This window comes from Poecilia latipinna, unplaced genomic scaffold (genome assembly GCF_001443285.1).
Source record: "Poecilia latipinna isolate Pla-1442-1.1 unplaced genomic scaffold, P_latipinna-1.0 Scaffold1282, whole genome shotgun sequence".
In the NCBI taxonomy this organism is placed as follows: domain Eukaryota; kingdom Metazoa; phylum Chordata; class Actinopteri; order Cyprinodontiformes; family Poeciliidae; genus Poecilia; species Poecilia latipinna.
In genome coordinates, this window is record NW_015113898.1 from 143,992 (window position 1) to 152,951 (window position 8,960).

The 8,960-nt window shown below is 35.7% G+C and overlaps 1 long non-coding RNA gene across 1 annotated transcript; it reads left to right on the forward strand.

Annotated features, from left to right (window-relative positions):
* The first annotated feature begins 701 nt into the window (after positions 1 to 701).
* Positions 702 to 1,073, forward strand: LOC106961259 (uncharacterized). Its single transcript, XR_001427734.1, has 3 exons — positions 702 to 731; positions 834 to 939; positions 1,030 to 1,073. It is a non-coding gene; the product is annotated as an uncharacterized LOC106961259 (long non-coding RNA).
* The last annotated feature ends 7,887 nt before the right edge of the window (positions 1,074 to 8,960 follow it).

An 8,960-nucleotide genomic window follows, 5' to 3' on the forward strand; every position in this document is an offset into this window, starting at 1 on the left:
CCATCAGTTTGAGAGACCATCCTTTCAAACGGGATGCTACAAACGGTGCAGTAAAAATATAAACAAACTTACGTTGGTTTCAGAAATAATTATTTCATCAATTTTATTGTGACTTTTATGATTATTACTATAACAATCATTCATGTTATAACTGGAAGCTCTTTGTTACAACTCAATATACTTCATAAACTTAACCTGGTTTTAATTAAGCTCCATATGACTTTGATATTTTGAGGTTGTTGTTATAACTTGTTCATCAATGTTTTTATCTTCAACATATCTTTGCAAATGAAGATGAAATAGGAAGCCAGAGCGATCAGGTATTAGAAAATCTAAAGACTTTCCTGTCTCAGAAGAGGCTGTGACTCCACCAGATCAACAACCAGCTCTGAGGATGAACCTCCACATCGTCTTAATGATGTAAGTTTGTTTTTTCAATGAGGAGCTAGCTACATTTTCAACAACAAAAACTGCTGTTACCAACACTAAGTGCTTAATAAACATGATTTGATTTAAAGGTAACTGGAAAGAATTTTTCCCCTTGTTAATCTAACATTTCTCTTTCATACATTTTATTTGTTGTTGACTTTCAGGGCCCTGTGATGGACTGGTGACCTGTCCAGGGTGAACCCTGCCTCTCATCTGATGGCTGCTGGAGATGGGCACCACCAGCCCCCCTCACCACCCTGCTAGGATCAGTGTGTTCAGATCATGGATGGAAAGATTTTAAGGTAGTTTGTCTCCTTAAGTCCACACTTAAAACAGCTTCATAGTTATTGCCAACATCAACTGATTCTATCTGACTATTTTTTTTCTACTTCTAACATAAACAGGCAAAAAAGACACCCAGAAATGATTTTCCACACAAGGCACCTGGTCCCAATCATCATCACTTCTGATGATGTCACATACACAGCGAGTCCACAACGTCTTAAAATTGTAAGTCTCATATTTTTGTTGCCTTTTTTCTGTACTCTTTAAAATACAAATGCATTCTCTGTTTAATTGCTCTTTTGTCATTTTTTGTAGGTTTCTGTAAAGTGCAGTGGTGCAGTGAATGGGAATGTTCTGTCGTTGATCCTCACTGTTCTTAGGACGGAGAAATGTCAGTTTGTCTGGAATATTGTGACATTGTATTAAAACAATATTCTGTCCTTGGTGAAATATTTTTCATATTTCCTCTAAAGTGTGCCTATTGTTTTATTGTGCTAATTTTCATAAGCATGTTGGCTGTAAACTTTGAATGTATTGACAATTTGTACAATTCTGTTATAGTATGTTGGCTCTTGAAAAAATGTGGGTAACATTTTATTTGACGGGGTGTGCATAAGACTGATAAAATATTGTCATAAACATGACATATCTCCTGCTAGGAACATACCAACAGGGTCATGAAGTGTCATTCAGTAAATAATGACAATTTTAATGAGAAGTTGCTTTAAAAGTTGGATGAAAGGTTTTATGTTATGTTTATGACTGTGTCATGTCAGTCTTATTATGCACACCCCATCAAATAAAGTGTTACCAAAATGGTAATATATTGAAAGCACAATGTAATTAGTTTCACCTGTAAAGTGTGTTGTAATGGATCCTTCTGTGTTCTGGTAGCCTGATGTGGTTGCAGTACTGATGTGTATATGAAGGATGTAATGTACAAAGTGGCAAGGAAGAATTATTATTCTTAAGACATTAAGAAACAAAAAAAGTGTACTTCATTAGCAATTATAATAAACCAAAATTGTATTTGTAGGATACTGTAATCACACTACTAATATATTAAATATGTATTTACAATATACTTAAGATACAATCTAAGTATATGTTAAATCTAATTCAATGTTAAATCTAATTCAATCACTAAAATAGTACACTCAAAATATACTTATCAAACACGTTTTTAGTACATGTAAAACAGTACACTTAAAGTACAGTAAGTACTAATGTTTGTCCAAGAAAAGTACGTTGAAGTATGCTTAGTACACTTTTAGTGCTTAAGTACTACTTAAATACTACTTAAGTACACTAAGCACCAAATTAGTATTTCAAAAAAGTCACACTTTAAGTATACTAATTCTAAGTATACTTGAAATATACTCAAGTATGTTAAAATTTAACATACTTAGTACACTAATTTTTCACCTGGGTAGTCCTGTAACAGATTCCTCAAGTTGTTTGATATATAATAAGACAACATCAGATCTTTACAAATGACCTCTGGCGGAATTGGTGAACAAACCAAAACACTGGCCTGAACTCACATTTACTCTCAACACCACTACAATTTTTAAAGCCAACTGAAATAAATACTCAATCTGCCAATTTAGAAAAAAACAAAGTCAATTTCCTTAAAGTGGGGATATTTCGTAAAATTTAGCTTTTTAAGATTTATATCATGTTATAATGTTATGTCCTCATCGAAAACATACCTGGAGCATTGCTTTGACTGCTTCACGCATGTCTGAGAAAGCCTTGAATCACCTATGGCAACCATTCAGGGGAGCCTAAACACTTGCTCCAACTTAGGTCTGCCTATTTTCACAAAGCTCTGCCACAGAGCTACAGTAACCAGCCAAGCTTTGGCCTCACAGAGCACATCTTTCCTACTCAGCTCCTCCAGACTAGCGGCAGCAGCAGTTAGCAAACACCTGGTAGAACTGAGTCTACAGTTCTACCAGGTATGAACAGCTCATCATACGAGTTACTTCTAAGCCCAATGCTCCAAAGAAGGGGTTCAAACAGCATAACGGAGGAACATTTTTGTGCTGAAGCACTACATTGATCAGAGTTTTGCAGCCAATTTTCAATAACTGCAATTCCTCCTGAAGAACCACAATATAGGACTGCATACCATTTAAACTGACTTTTTTTTTTCAATTTTATATGAAAAACATAATGACATCACATCAGGCACTGTAAAACAGGATTTTAACATTTTAAAACAAAGAAATAAATGACATAGTTAACGTTTTCAACTTTCTACAGCATCTTACATGGACAATTAGCATGATTAGCACAACAAGGTCAGCCTTCCTACTATCTGCTGGAAGTCTTACCCTTTTTCTCACTGCTTGAATCAACAACAGACATGTCTTGAGATATTGCATACTCTTACCTTTCCTTTTAAATAGATTCTCATATCTCTGAGCGTCTCCTAAATTGAATTTTTAACACAGCTCAGCATGTTGAAAATAGCCAACCTTATATCTTCCTCCTGCAGTAACAACTTCAACAACAAAGTAAAAAGCAACTAGAGCAACAAAAAAAAAGTATTGGATAAAAAGCCAGAACATCTTCTGCTGAACTCAAGAACCGATTGAGTTAAAAATCTTCTGCTTCCTGTCACCAACTAGTATTTCTGTCCATATTTAAAATAAACTAAGTAGAAACAGAATAAGTAGCAAGTGGCAGAGGGGGTTTGCGTCACACACATCCTGGTTTAGGAAGATGGGACAGCTTTGTTGGACAATTTAATCTGACAGTAAAAAGCTGTTCCTCTGCAGAAATGCTGCTCTGACATACTTCACAAAGCGAAAGCTTCTTGCAGCCTCACCACAGGAGAAGGCCTTGTAATTATAAACTGTGAAATTGCTGAAATTAACCTCCCTATTTATGTTGTGTACAACAATTTTAACAAAAATTCTATAAATTATCTTTTATACTGTTATACTTTAATAGCAAGCAGTTATTTGTGCAGATATGCTAGAGGTTAAACATTTCATATAACAATATATAAGTGAGTTTACAATGTCTTCGGTACCTTTTTGGTAGCAGCATTAGTAAAGTTAACTGAATATTTCTTCTACACAAATCCCAACATTTGAAAACACAAAAGCAGGTGTGCAAGTCAAATCCATGTGGACCAGAAGGAAGTAGTGAGACTGTTCAGGTCACAGCAGGTGAAATGTTCATATTTTAAGTGCAATCATTTAATTTCACTGTTTAGATGAGATTATTGGTGCTAGAGTCAGTGGTTTTTGTCACTGGAGATAAAGAAAACACATATTCATCTGCTTAAAGTGTGATGATACAATGTAGAAATAAAACGGCTCCCAGTCAAAAAGAACCAATTAAAGCCAGGAGGAGAGACTTCCACTGTCGATCATGCTCGTTTGTGCTAATGTGCTAATAACAGGAAAACAACTTGATTACAGGAAAACTGTTTATCTGCAGTCATGTTGCTGTGGCCAGGCTAACTAGCCTTAGCATCCACAGCAGGCTCCGTCGTAGCTCTAGTGTGGCAAAGAGGAAGGGAGGGGTGTGAGCAGAATGCACAAGACTGTAAGCAGGGCTAAGACTGGCTCTGATTGGTGATTTCTGATCGGGAGGGTGTATTGTAGAAGGTGAATTATCTGCCTCATGTTATACTGTCATGACATAGTGACAGTTATATTATTTATAGATGTTACCTACTGCAGCTTTAATAAATGTTCTTAAAATTGCATGATTAAAAAAATAAAAAATACAACGCAATATTTTGTTACTGCAATAAAATATCCACTCATTTTAAGGCTTTTGAAGAATGGCGTTAGAATGTGAATGTTACTGTAGAGTCCTGTGTTGATTTTAAAGCTGGAGAATGTAATATTCACAACATAGTCCATTCATTAATATATGTCCCAGGATTGAAATGTTCCAATTTTTAAAGCACACCTCGATCCAGCTCAGGTGGTGGAACCTCCTCACCAGCTCCACGCTGGCACAGGAAGAGGCTGTTGTTTGACACACAATATTGGACAAGACATGGAACATTTAGAAGAGGATGGAGAGGGTACCGTCGCACCAGACTTGCCAGCTGTGATAATGATGTATAATTTAATTGAAGACAGTGCTTCTATCCTCCACAGAACCCAAACTACTCTTCCCTTGTAAATGCATTATTCAGGCTAATGGTGACCCTGAAATAGAAAAAAGCTTCTTATCTCTTTAAAGTTTTATTGGAGAGAGCAAAGAGAGGTAAGAAGGTATATGGAGAGAAAGAGAGCTAGAGTGAGGTAGAGAGTCACAGAGAAGTTGAAAGAGCTCACCGAGGTGTAGTTTCATCTACTGCCTCACTTCGTGAAAGCTTCCTGTTTTTGACCATGACAGCAACATTTTCCTAGCAACGACAGAAATTCCTTCGGACAGAGAAGCTGATGTGAGTGTGTTATAAACTGCGACTTCCATGGAAATGACTTTCTGCAAAACGAGTGACTCAGAGTAAAGGAAGTTTCATAGATAATCTCACAGACTAAATTGCTAATGTTTCACTTTAACTTGCCAGATAGAAAAATAAAAATAAAAAACTTGTGCACCATCACGGCCGTTACAACAGGAGCCATCTTGTCTGAACAAATGAGAGAGATGAGCGAGAAGGACAGATACTCCACACAAGGCAAGCAGCCATGCATGCACTATTATACACAAACCATCTTCATATGTGAGCCAGCAGGTCCTGTGCATCAGCTAAGGCCAAAAAAATTAAATAAAACAGTAAATGAGTTTGCAGTCATAAAACAATCAGATATCTATCCATCAAGCTGAGGTTGTCACATTTGCTGTTCGGGAATCACCCATTTAAAAAACTGTTATTATAAAGTGTCATTTCCTCTGCAATTAGAGGATGCTTCATTAGAAGTCATGTGATGGTGATGTGGCAATTAAACTGTGATGGGGATGAAAAGTGAGTTGATTTGATGGGGGGTTGGGGGGAAGAGTGCAGCAACTAGCAATGACACTCAACCCAACAACCTAATCATTGTCATAGTGTGTAATTTCCCAAAATATGTCATCTTTCCCCAGACTAATCACGGATTTTTACTTCCTTTCCTTTTAAAATAATGATAAATTAGGAAGTAATTTACGTATTTACTTCTTGTTACTACTTCAATTTAAAGAAACTTGGTTAACACTGATCATTTCAATAAAAATCAGTATGATTGTGTCAAAAAGCTCCATACACATAGTGTAGATAGAACTTTCTCTCATGGGTAGGAAGAAAAAAAAAAAAAAACAGCATAATCAGTTAGCTAACCAGTCGACCTTGCTCTGTGCAGTGTAGACTTGAAACTCAGCATTAATGTAATGAGATCAGCTAAAAAATTACAATCAGAACAAAATCAGCGGAAGAAAAGACATCGGAGACTATAGTGCTGAATACAGTAGAGGTTTGTTACAGCAACACACCAACGTTTGCTTTGAACAGGGAAAAACAAACCATAAGGTGCCTTAAAAAATATATTCCATTTGAGCTTTTACAAATTTTGTAAAACTAGAAAATATGGTGTAATTAATATTACATGCCAAAAAGAACTGTGCTTAACTTTTAAGTGGAAGTAAAGTGAAAATGTTTTTATATTGCTTTACAAATAAAAATCTGAAAAGTGAAAGGTACATTTGCAGTCAGCCATTGGTATTAATGGGAAAAAAGTAGATAAAAATTTTACAGCAAAAGCTTGAAATTATGCGAAGTTGCCATCACTATGTGAAACAGTATCTTTATTGTTTGTCCTGGAACATTGATCATTTTTGCCAAATTAGGATCTAAAATTGAACCATTTTATTTTCCTCATCTGATTTGAAAACAAATGCTCTAAATATGTTTACCTACTGTTGACTCAGTCCTGCGATATCTGCATATGTAATCTCACTCACATATTTGAGCTTGTGTTAACTGTATTTATTTATTTAGTGTAGACGCCAATAAGTCGAACACATCTGAGGAAATTATTCTTCTCAACTCGCAGTGGCACATGGCCTAATGATCCAATTAATGGAACATGGAAACATGAGAGTGTTTCTGCCTTTCTGTCCCCTGTTGTACTGATTGAGTAATTATGAGGAGACTTCAGTCATTACAAATGTACTTCCTCTGTGTCATGTAAACATCATCATTTACATCAGAAAATGTAAAAATAATAATAATAATAAAATGAATAAAAAATTCTTGGCCTACATTTATACAACATGAGGTTCTGAAAACAATGTCCTCAACAGCTAAATCAAACTGAGTCACTACATGTCAGTCTACAACTCCTCAAAGTCTCACAGGAACAAATGGTGACTGATGTTCCTCATGTTCTGTGACAGCCCTAACTGTGTTTTCAGCCCCAAGACTCAAGTCAACTCACAGCTGTTCTCAACTTCTAGCAAGGGTCACTGAAAGAACAGAGGAAACCTGTGTACTTAAAGGAGCAGCATTATGCAAAATCGACTTTTTTTAGCTTTTCGTCATGAAAAATTATGTCATTTCCTCATCAAAAACATACCTGGAGTGTTGCCTTGATTCTTTCATGCATGTTTGAGAAATCCTAGAGCATGTCTGCAACAGCACCTAAAATATTTATAAGAGGTGATAAAATAGGGAAACTAATAACTTTGTAAAGGCACACCTAAACATAGTTTCCACATTTAGTTTACAGTTACCATTTATTTATTAGGGATGACTCTATATAGCAATTATATCATCACCCCGGTATCAGTGTGTGCAATTTTAATAATGCATTATGTTTGGAGTGCAATAATTGTTGGCAAATATATTGCACATGTTATGAACTTACATTCTTCATTCTAATGTAATATTAAGCCAGTTATATATTTAGCCTTGCAACCCGAGGCTGGCTGGGGTTAAAATCCAGCCCATAATTTTAAAACAAAAGAACTTGGTAAAAAATAAAAAAAAATAAAAATTCTTAATTAAAATTACTATTTAAATATAACATTTTAGATAAAAATATAATAAATTACAGCTTATCCTGCTCTTAAGACCAGAGCAAATTACTCAAAGCCTAGACTTTTTAACTCCTGAAAATATTTTTTAAAAATCATGAATTTTCTCCCAAACATACACTTTAGGAGAAAGTGAAATTTGCGAGATTTTTTATGGTAAATCTGGCAAATTAGTTTTATCAGACAGTCTTCACATTTATGATCAAAGAGGTAGATTTTACTTATTTTATACCATGTTCTCATTTGTGGGCATGAATAAAATCTATCATCAGGTGAGTGAGCATGCAGAAGACTCACTTTGGATAAAATTCATTTACAGATCTGTCAGGAGAAAGAATATGTTTGAAGGGACATAAATCATTTACAGATGGTTTTCAGATGTTAAAAAGCTGAGGCTTGGACAATCCTCGGATCTCTAGAAGCTAATGTAGCCCTAATGAAAGACATGATGCCAGCTTGTCCTGCACTCTGCACCTGATGTTTTCTCTGTCACTCCTCCTCCTCCTGGTATTATCCTGTCCCTGTTTTAAAACTCCTCCTCCGCCTAACCCTAACCCTACCCTAACCCCATCCCTAAGAACTTGTTAGTACTTTTCAAAGAATTGAGTGAACACAAATATATTAACTTAAGAAAAGCGCAAACAGGAAGTGAATTACTCAGTATTTTTCTTGAGCTGTGAAAAAAAGATATACAGTCTGTATTTAGATATAACTATTTTTATTGCCAAAGAAAAATGCTTTCTTTTGAAATAATGAAAAGTGAACCTTTTTCCAGTCTGTCAGCATATGCCTGACCAGAAATATCAGCCAAACCTGCATTAACTTTATTTATTTATTTATTTATCTTCAGTTTTTTTTAACCCCACTCATTTCTTTCTCCTTTCTTTTTGGGATGTTGGCTCCTCTTAATTACTTTCTTTTGTTTTTCAGATTTGGACGGGAAGTTTATCTCTCGCCTTAGTAGCATTGCTGACCCACTCTGACATTTCACTGCATACACTGCACTGCACGGGCCACAGCGCTATCTACGGTAACTAAAAAATACAAACAGAAACATACATTCCCACCACCGACTGGTTCAGCCCGGAACAGACCAGCTGTTTGGGAAACCAACCAATGGCCGACCCGGCACTAATGACACTGTAACCTTTAGTATTTTAAGCTGCATACGCAACCAGTTTAGAAGTAGCTTTAGTTTATCCACAGTGTGTGACATGCAAAATTATGTCTTAATTTTGCATGTCACATGCAAAATT